Consider the following 11613-nt stretch of genomic DNA (forward strand, 5'->3'; position numbering starts at 1 on the left):
AGAAATATTCAGGAAATATGCATACAAAGAACGTAATTATTATTGATATTTGCATACTTTCCCTTTCCACTTTCATGCACTATTACAAACCACACAGAACATGACTGAAGAAATGATTGGAGAGGCTGCTGTAAGTACAAATACGGATTCATCAATAAATGTTCAGACTTCCAGGTGGAAAAAAAAACAACGTTGTGGCTGTGGAGAAGAAATATTATATTTTATTTAGATAGTTATTTGGAATGAGATCTGCACAAATAAATCCATACTCAGAATATAGCGGTCTGTTGTGACAAAGATGGATGTTGTTGAAAAGAACAAGTGAAATACAGACAAAACTTTAAGTGCCAATTTAAGCCAGGGGGAACGATGAGGGGGAGCAGATTCACTGGGTAGGAGTACTTCAGGTAGGGGGGAGGAAATGACCAACAGTGAGATAATCTTTCGCTCCAGCTCTGATCAAGGTGCTTGCATATCAGTATTAAGCACAATAGAAGTAGACTGCCAGTTCAATAGCAAAAAAATACAGAGGGATCTTCTTCCTTGCTTGAAAACAGGAGGCCTCTTTTGTTACCTACCAGCCTACACAAATCCTAACGCAAAACCTTGTGTCTTCTACAGCCAAATAACTGCTCTGCATTACAGTGAAAAACAGACTCCAGCTTCTATCCAATGTCAGGTGCAACATGGAATCTTGTGCATTCCTGAAGGAAAAAAAAAAAAGGGAAGGTTGTGAACTAGGAGTGGCATGAACCAAAATAAGATGAAAAATAATGACAATCCAGTCGAATGTTCACACCATATTTGAGCTTCCAGTGAGTGATTAGTGGTTGAATTGCCCTTCACTTTAGTAAATCAGGATCATTTAAAAGATTCTTTGAGAGGCCATCCAAATTCAGCAGATGCTTTTGAGAACCTTGGCCAGTGTATTCCTACCAGAGCTGCAAGAAAGAGCTGAGAATCCCCCAAGACCTTGCAGTGAAGTTGATATGGGCCCATGAACAGGGAAGGATCACACGTGTGTCTGTTTATATTTATGTGCTGTATGTAGCAAGACAAGCAATAGAAAAGAGGAGTCTTGTCAATCTGTCCTATCTGTCACAGGATAGGAGAAATCCATGTATCACTCATCCTGAAGGCTGTGTACCAAGGAGCAAAAGAACCTCATGCTCCCCTGACAATGAAAATAATGAAGTCAGATTATCCAAGGAAACTTGAGTTGCCTTACCCACAAACCTCAGCCCCAGGGACTGAAGAAGAATTATCAGAAAGGTCATTCTGAGCAGTCAGAGTCAAGGACAGAGCTAAACAGCCACAGAAACCCGTAAGGAGCAAACATAGAGCTCAACAAAGAAAGAGAAAGCAATGAGAGTTCAAGGGAAATAAATAACAACATGAAAAATTGTAACACTACCAAGGAAACGTAGGAGACGTTTCTCTCCATGTTGTGAAGACCTACAATGGCATGCTGATAGGATCCCCAGAGAGAGCACATCATCTATAACTATGCAGTGCTGCACATGCTGGTACTACTAATAAAAGAGAACGGTTCAGATCACAGAAATTAATTAGTTTAGAACTGCAACCACCAGGAAGAGAGCATGCACACAGCAGCATCCCAAAGTGTGCTCATATTAACGATTCTCTGTCTGGTGTGCTGTTGACAGAATCCTGTCTGTCTCAACAAAACTCTGGAAGCAGCTTTAAACTTCAGGCCCCCATCAAACAGCAAGCGGTCTGCCGGCAGCGTGCCTGCATGGAAGCTAGTAAATCCAGCAAATAAGGACTCGACAGCATCTCCTGCTGTCATGAAGAAAACTGTAGCTGCTGTACTGGAAATGTCCCTTCTCCTCAGGGGGCCATCTCATTGCATGCACTTACCACGCCTGGAAAGCAGAGCTGTGCTGCTAGTTCTCCAGGCGCCAGGGAGTCCTGCTCCTAACCAAATCCGCCTGTGAGGGGAAAGGGGCAGAGCTCGAGGGAGCCTTCTTTAGCACCCTGCAGGCCGGAGCCAAGCTCGTGGCAGGCTTTCTGACGGTGGAGAGAGTTTTTTTGTGTGTGTGTGTGCGTGTGCCAGTAGGCAGAACGAAGGTTTGCGTGCATTTTTCCCACTTACCTCTTACACAAGAGAGGGCTCACCACTCTGGAGTCCGGAGCTCATTTAGAGGCACCTTGGCAGTTCAGAGTTCCCATGTCCGTTACTTCATCAGCCACAATTTACTGCAGTGCGATGTGATATACAACAGGGCCATTTCGTCTCCCAGAACTTTAGAGAGGGGGTCTGTGTTTTAGCATCTACCAGTTTTATCTCTGCCATCTGAATCTCATTTCCAGGATAACCAAAGGTCCTTCTAATTACTGCTCTGTTGAATATATGTTGCTCCAAGTCCTTGTGATTTGGCTGAAATCTGGGGAAATGGAAACTGATGTCATTAGTTATTTCTTTGGGGGAAACCCACTGAAACCCAGTGAAAAATGATAATAAAGTTGTATCAATCTGACTACCTATCAGGCTACCTTGTAAAAATGCAATGTTTGAACAATATGCCTATATTTTATAGACTTTTAAGCACAACAAGCAGCACTCTAAGAATTAGATGATGGTTGGCCGTACATTCTTATTCAGATACCAGAAAGGACAATGGGATTTTTTTATGGCCACACGTGGCTTGTTTCTATGCCAGCACACACATTACGGGCCTTTGATGCTCCCAGTATTTGCTGCTGTAGTTCAGTGACCACAAAACACCGGAGGTCTGCTCTCAGTCTCACTGGTGATTTGCTTTGAGACTTTGGGTACATTGTGTCCCCTACCTCAGTTTCCACATCTAACATAACATTTTCAAATCAATTATCCATGACAATCAGACGAGAAAGAACATCACATTGATTTTTTTTTCCCTCTCCCCATTGGACGTGAGGATTGTGATTTATCTATTACACTGGAGTACATATCTATGCAGCACTCAGTGTCTTGTGAATGCTCATTAATGGTCCTTGGAAAGCCCCCTTGAGGTAGGTAAGCAATATCACTCTCATTTTGCATGTGAATCACGGCAATAAGAAAGACAAAAGGACACATTTTAAAAGCAATCTTTTATCATTGTATCTACTTTTATTTGCATCAACCTGTTCTTTTAAACGCTGGAAAAACAGAGATTCCATAACCTCCATAGACAATACTCCCTAGTCCTTAAATATTATTGCCATCAGAAAGTTGATGTCTGCCTGATCTAAATCTTCCTTGCAGTATTTTAAGCATTTGTCTTTCTTCTCCACAGAAGATCAACTTCTTTTTTCTTTTTTTTCTTTTTTCTTTTTTTTTTTGGTAAGGATTACCTTCGTGACTCACAACATTTTTCTTTTTTTCAGAACAATCCTATCTGATTTGATATTTCCTCCTTAGTCATGTTTTTCAGATTTCCAATCATGTTGCAATCTGGAATTTCTGCAGGTGTCCATGTCTCTTTTCAAGTGTAGCGTCCAAAGCCAGACACTGCATTCTGTACAGAGAAGAATTACTTCGTGTGTCTGCTAGATGACACTCCTATTCATGCATGTGAGAATGATGTCAGTACTGTGACACTGTTGACTCATCTTCAGCTTGTGACTGACAGTCAACCCCAGAGACTTTTATACACAGTTGCTGCTGAGCCAGTTGCTCCTCCATTGTATATCTTTGCAGTTGGCTATCCCAGCCCAGTCTTTCTGAATTGTATCCTGCCAATTTCTTATCCATTCTATAAGCTGCCAAAAAAACTTCTCATCTCATCAGCACACTTGCAGCACTTCCCACCTCAGTGCTCTCTGCAGATGTAATTGTGTTTCCATTTGTCATCTAAGTCATTAATGAATAGTACTGCTCTCGAGACAGAACTCTGCAGAATTCCCCGTGAAACACCCTTAGATTTTGACAGGGAACCACTGATTATTACTATCCAATCATTATTTACCACAATATGCCAGTATTATTTCAGTTTTATTTAGATATTCTCAGCTCATTTCTGAAAATGTCTTCTGAAACAAAGTCAAAAGCCTTACAAAGTGGAGAGAGATGAGACCTACTATCTCCATCCACACAAGGTCTGTTTCTCTGTCAAAGAAAGAAATTAGGTTACTTTGACGTGATTTGCTCTCCACAGCCCCATACTGACTGCTGCTCATCTTCTGTTTTCCTCTCAGTACTTACAGATATGTTTACCTGAGACAAGTGGTCCAAATACTAGCACAGCATCTAACAGAAATGGAGGTTAAAGTGACTGTCTTACAGCTCCAGCGCCTTCTTATTTTGAGAAGCCACATGTGGTATTTGCTCTTTTCCAGTTTCTAGGACATAACCCTTTCTCCTGGCTTCTCAGAGAAAAACCACTAACAGCTCTGAAATTGCTTCAGTCTGTTCTTTTAAGTGCTGCAGGATAAAGTTCATCAGGTGGAGCTGATTTGATAACATAAACTTATCAGAGTGTTCTCTCACACATTCTTTTCCTTTTTGGGTCTGACATTACTTCTTTGTTGCTGGCTCTCATTGGATTAGCCACCTGGTTGCAGTTGACCTCTTTACTAAAGAGTGAAGCAAAAAGACATCAAATACTTCTGTCAGTGTCTTTCTTTCTCCATTGAGCAGCAGGCTTCTTTTTTTTTTTTTAATTGGGATAGTTTTGGCTTTTTTTTTCTTTTTTTTCTTCTTTTGTCACGTTGGCATCACTGCTTTGTGTTTTGTGAATTTTGGTCTTGTGTGTTTCTGCTACTTTGTGTTTGTCTTTGCAACTGGACCTACTTTTCACCTTCAGCATTCTTTTCTTTCGTATTCTTCAGAAGAATACAGTGGTTGTGATACAGACAGATTTGTCTTTCATGCATTTTGTTTCCCTCCTAAGTTTTAGGATAAGTGTTCTTGCGTTGCTAGTATTGTTCTCCCTTTTCCTGTAGGTTTGTCACCCATGGGCCCTCCTAGTTTACTGATGTTTGTCTTCTTGAATTCCTGCGGGTTTTGTTTGGTGTTCTCTGCACCCTTTCTCAGGATTACAATTTATTTCACTTGAATTCTTCCCTGTTAGTGGAAAATTAAATATATTGTTTTCAATGGTGAGACTATGTCATTGTTGAAGAAACTGACTCTTGATCAGAATTTTCCGTTGTTCTGAAAGCAGTGTTTTAATGGAGTGATGTAGACCAAATGCAGAAAAGACTGTGTAGTGCTCCTTTGCCTTCAAAACTCTGTATTTGTGAAGAGTTTGCACAGGAAATTACCAGGTGTTTCACAGGAAACCTACAGCAGAACCAGCAGTAGAATGCACATCCCTGGGGCCTTTTGCAGTGTCAAAACCATGGATTCATCCATCATTGCTCTTTAAATGACATTTTTAACACTTACGAGAACTTAGGCTTCCTTGACTTGGAGGAAGTTGCTCATTCCCAAAACAATCACTGGAAAGCCCAAGCAGTCCACAGACTGAACGAGCAGTTTGAATGTCTGGTATGTAGAGTTTCTCCTTTGCAAGCTGATGAAGGCAAAATCCATCAAAGGTAATTCAGAAGTCACTTTAACATTTGCAGGTAAAGCATGACTTCTGAAGTGAGATTAATTTCTGAAGATTGTTTAAAATGTTTATGAAGAACACGGATGATGGTTTGCTGAATCTGTACTGTATGTTTATTGTATCTGTTCTTTTGTTCGAGTAGAGAAAAGCCATGTGCTTCACTATATGGAGCTGTATGGATCCATGTCTTTGTTTTAACTCTCCAACCCTTATTAAAATCAAAACAGAAGACACTAATGCCTCAAATAAATGATAATTTATTTCTTTATGTTAAAATACGAGGGTTCCATAGTTGCTCTTATAGTAATCAATTCAACAATTTTAATTAAAAGTGGAATGGCTTAAACACAAGTCATGATTAAATAGATGCCTGCTATAGCTACCACATTGGTATGCTCCCTTTTGCTGCTTTGAGTACACATTTCCTCTAGTGAAGTCAGTTTCTACCCATACAAATTGATTTCTACACCTCTTCCTACATTCTGTGAGTGTCTGCAGAATCTGGGCCTTTTCCCCTTTCTGATCTCATGCTGATGTAATTCTGCTGATTTTCAATGGAATTACATCGGTGTTAAATCGCCGGCTTTATTTGGGTTGTTCACTGAGATCCATGTAGAATGGGTCATTTAAAAGGTCATGCATTCTTCTTGTATGAAAACAGAGAGTGCTCTTGGGCAAAAAATGTCTTTTTTCTTCCACATTTTATTGGTCTAACACCTTGTTTGTAGGTACTAACACAATATAAATATTATATCTGTTGAGAACAGCTACTAGATATACTAAATTCCTTCTGTGCATTCTTAAAACACTGTTACTAGGACTTGCTCCCAATTAGGGGAAAGGATGTGAGATAATTGAAGAAGAGAGAACTTTCCAAAGTGCTCATCTCTAACCTTGATCTTCTTTTCTTGAAGTGAAGATGAAATTCTCATGTGTACAGTGGAACCTGATAGTCTGTGCTTCCATTTCTAATTATGGAGACTGAAGCACCATGCATTCGCAATTGATTATATACATCAGCTTGTTCATTTGTAGACTTCTCTTGATGAGAGCCATATGGACCATTCTATTGATACTGTGCTGCTGAAGCCATTCTGTGATGGTATTGGTAGCTGGTGCCTAATTAGCTTAGCGCTGATTTTTCCTAAAGGGAGCTGCACCATGTTAAACATATTTTATATCTGTGGTGCTGTATTTTTCTATGAAGTATTGCTGGTATGATTGTATCAGTGCCATAGTCCTAAGTAGATATAGGAGCTTTGCTGTATCTCACCTGTCTGGAAATGATACCATGATAAAATCTGAAAGGCACAATTCTGAACTGAAAGTACTGTTAAGAGTTAATGCTCACTCTTCCATGTTATCATAAAACAATGGCATTTTGTCAGTTCTTCCAAGCCCGGGAACGGCAGAGCAGAATGCTCTGCCTTCTAACTCCTCCTTACAGAAGCACATCTCAGATCCAAAACCCTATTTTCTATACTTGTATTGCTACTATTGTTGATTTACCTCTATTCTTAAAATAGAGCTTCATTTTTTTCTTGCACTTTCCCTTCTTACTTTCCCAGCTTTGGTCCAAATTTGGCAGAATGGACAGACTTAGTCTAAACAAGCCCAAACCAACAATAAAAATCACAGCAAAATCTAACCCAAGAAGGTCCACAGAGAAACATATGATATCTGATCACCTTCGTAGCAAGGACTTGAACATAGCAAAGGTTATATTGTAGTATGCTGAGGCAGCACAACACTTGTTTCCTCTTTTTACTACATTCTGCCCATGCTGCAGATGGCCAAAATAAGGACAATCTGCTTGGTTCAGGAAACTTCACCTCTCCAATGTAGTTAGGTTTCCTTTGGGTTGTAATTACAAGCTACTGTCACTGAAACTAGGGGATTCTGCTATACTGCATTAGGGACAGATGTAAACAGTGAGTAGTTCAGACTGGAGCGAGTAGAAAGAGAACGATTGGTTTCAGTGCAGTTAAAGCATAACTCAGTGAGTTTGTTTAGTTGCTGGTGGACACAGTTAACTGAAATATACCCTGCAAGTGTCAGCAGATCATTTGTCCCTTCCTATTTATACTTACAGTTTTGTGGTTTGTTGATTGGTCGGTTTTACTGCTGATGATCTCACATTAAAAGTGGATGGGCAGGAAAGAGTAAAAGACTACCACTTTCTTATGGAAACAAACCCAAAGAAGAGTAAAGCCTTGTCACACTTTGGCAAAAATTGACAGTCTACCTCACAAAAGGACTTCTCTTGGAAATGTGTACTGCACCTAGAAGCATGGCTTGGTTTCTTCCGGAAGGGCGTTTGTCTGACATAGCTTGCGGTTTGTGGAGCAACTTCAGCTCATGAACCTCTGAAAGTGAGGAGAAGCTCTGACTCTCAGAGCAGAATGTCTGGCTGATCAGAGACAAAGGTTAGCTTACAGCTGAGGTAGCAACTCTGTGTCCTTGATAGTGGCCCAGTCAGATCAAGAAGTGCTGAAATGCAGCCATGCCCTCCTTGGTTTAGCAAGCTTGTTGGTGTCTCATGCATGTTTCAAAAAGATCATCTGCTTCTCAGTTTTACTGTCTGGTGAATGATTGCTTCCTGATGTTGAGGGCATTCAAACTCTTTGTGATGATCAAAGGATCAAAGGCTAATTTAGACTGAAATGGATTTTAGGAGGTCATCTAGCCTAATCTCCTGCTCTGAAGTCCCAGAAAGCTGATCTGAGAGAATAATACCATGTTTCTAAGTCCAAGAAGACAATTTAGTCCTCTGCAGGTAAATTTAAGGTTCATAGAATTAGCTAATTTAAAGAATTTTTCGATGTACCTATTGTCATGATACTTGCTATAAAACTTTAAGTATCTTGAAGGGCTTTAGTCATTTTTTTCTTCAAAGTGCTCCCTAAAAAGAAATTTTGCTGTTAAAATTCTTTGCTGTGAAAAATCAAATTTACTTATTCTGGAGCTGCCTGCAACTCCCTGCCATACTTCAGTGCTTTTAGAAGCTGCAGTGTTGCAATGTCTCTGTATTAATGAGCTGATTGTAGTCTTACTCTTTCTAAAATAAATAAAAGTATGTAGGTGTGTTCTTTGTTTTGCTTCAGCTGTTCCTCTGAAATGTTCAGATAGCTTCAAGGTAAGTAAGTAAGAATCATTTTACATATAAATGCCTCACGCAAGAAGACCACGATGGAACTTTTTTGATTAAGACAGCAAGGAATTTCTCTGGCATATGTACATAATTTGGATTTTACTCTTGGATGGGTTTTTTTGCTTCCGCTGAACTTGAAAGTTCATTAGAGCAATGACTGTCTTTTTCACTATATTAGTAGTGAAGCCATGCTTTATGAATGGAAATAGACATGTGGTTTTGCGTGGCACATCCCAGTAAGCTACTTGTAAGTACATCTGATTGCATGGAGGTTGCTTGTTGGATTGATAATCTGATCATGAAGACATGAAAGATTGTGATATTGATCTTGAGTACATCTGGGCTACTCAGAGAAGTTTAGAATTAGGTAAAAATGTTGACTTTAATCAGTTCCCTCTCTGCCTCTCTGAAGATGTGCCATAAGGTTACTAAAATTCACTCTGTTTTAGAGAAATTCTGTCTTCAGTAGTTTTATTCCATGATCTTGACTGTTCTGATTCTTTTATAGGAAAGAATGTGATACAATTGCTCAATTGCTTCTTCTCTTCTTCTCCATGTTTTTTTGTTTTTTTTTTGTCTTGAATTTCATTTTCTCTCTTGATTAAACTTGATGTTTTGTGCTTATACTCATTTTGTGACCTCTCCTAGCTTCAGATCATGTCCCTGCTGAGTGTATGCCTCTATTATCCATACTGTCTGCAACACTGTGGACACCTGCTAAGTCTGAAAAAAGCACCATTTTCAGCTGAAACAATTCTCTAGCAGACTGTGATTCCAAGAGTTAAGCCATGGAATTTGAATTTTTCCCACTGGGTGTTTAAAGTGCTCAGCACAAGTAACTTGCTGTCTAAGCTAACCTGTCAATACTGAGGCATATCAGCTGACATTTGAGCAATTTTATCTCCAACTGGTTTGTTAGGTTTAAAATAATGCTGTCTTTCTTTGGAGTTGTAGGATACAAGCAGACCCACACTTGATCATACTCCTTCTTGTTAACTTTCGAAAATGTGAACTTGGTATCTCTCTCACTAGAGACTGGGTGGATGTTTGTTGGAAATTATTTAGATGTGGTTAAAATATGAGCGTTTGGATATATGTCTGCAACTCAACTGAAATTTCAGCTTCAGAATGGAAAAATAGAGACATGGTCGTGCTTCGTGCTTTGTAGTGTATAACCTGAGACAAACAAACAAAAACAAACAAACAACAAACAAGAATGAAACAGATTCTGCATCTGGAATTGTATCCCTTAGTTTATCACCTCATGTATTTATCAAGGACATTGTGCAAAAAGCATGTCCTGTTGAACTAGTTCATTGGTTCCCTTGATGGTTCTTTCTCAATGGGACAGCTGAATTTGTGTATACTGCAACTGTGACCAGTGTTTGCAGTAGATGTTTTTATGACATTTGCTGTGACAAGTGTAATGAAATGGAAAGGAAAAACAGAGAAATTGAAATAACTGTATTAACTTACATTATTGTGTATTTGTTAAAATGGTATATTTCCCAGCCTACATGTTTTGTCATGTGTTCCAATCCCTGAAAGAGTTTGTATGCAGTGAAATCAAAATAGAATATTTCCAGGATTTAATTTCCTAATAAGTACTGTGATAGCCTGTTGATACTGTTGCAGCATAATGACTTCTTCATATTTTGATATCGGAAGATGGATTTACTTCCTAGAAATATGAAGTGTCTGGAAGGTCAGCTGTCCTTTCTTCCATCCCTTAAACAGTTTGGAATTACTATTGACTGCCAGGTTCAATACAATATTATTTTATTTATTGTTTAGAAATCAGTTACTTTAATTATCACTACCTCTGGGGAAAGCATTTGATAGAGTTGAATGGCCAACAGATTCGAATTGAAGCGAGAAAAATCATCAACTAAATGATACGATATGGAGCAAAATTGTAAATAAATACTGTAGCATCCTTTTCTCAAAGGCGGGGAATGTTGAACTACTTTGTTGCTTTGTTTATGTGACTTTATTCCCACTTGTATTTTCTCATGAAACATGATTAGCTGCTGACTTGTAAATAGTAATGGCTTACAATGGTTAAAATTTGGTAAAATTTTACCCTTTTCTCATGTAGAAATTAAACAGTAAAAGCTTACTGAAAACAGTATATCCAATTTTAATATTGTTATTATTGAATAATTATGGGAATACTCATTGATGTCTATGCAGAATTCTTAGAAAGATGTTTACAGATGTCTTCTGGAGAGGGGACATGACAACTGATTTTAAATAACCTGTTGCAAAAACTAGTAGTTGAAATATATAGAAGCAGGTGGCAGAATTCTTATTACATCCAGACAAAAAATATGATGTTACTTCTTTTTGCTTTAAAAGATCTGTTTACCCAAACAATGCCATTTTCTGATGTTAAATCTTCATACAATTTCTCCATCACTTAGAATCTTGAATTACATCATTTTTAATTGGATAATATTATCACTTATTTGAAATCATAATTCAACAGTGTGCTTTTAGATCAAACCTAAAACATTTGGAGTCCATATGGGAGGGTTGTCTTACTGCAAAGTGCTGTATAAAAGCCAACACAAGCCTTCAAAAGCAGAATAACTGATGTATGGAGAAGTAACACCATTTTCATCCCTTGGAGCTAGTTGTCGTATAATGGAGGCACTGTCCTATTCCTACCCATGTTAGCCTGTCCTTTACTGAGCTGATGTGTCATCTCTGCCTTTGTTAACTATTACTAGCAACAAAAGATGTATTAGTTAAGGATGGTAACTATACATTGACTGAATAAGGATGAATGTTCTGCATATTGTCTTGTCCTCTACACCCACTTTTTTTGCTTGGCATTACATTATTTGGTATTTTTCTTTACAAATACAGGCTTCCAACAAAATAAAGCTGACATAAATATTTGGATTCTGTGGAAAATAT

The sequence above is a fragment of the Meleagris gallopavo genome, chromosome Z (genome assembly GCF_000146605.3).
Source record: "Meleagris gallopavo isolate NT-WF06-2002-E0010 breed Aviagen turkey brand Nicholas breeding stock chromosome Z, Turkey_5.1, whole genome shotgun sequence".
Taxonomy (NCBI): Eukaryota; Metazoa; Chordata; class Aves; order Galliformes; family Phasianidae; genus Meleagris; species Meleagris gallopavo.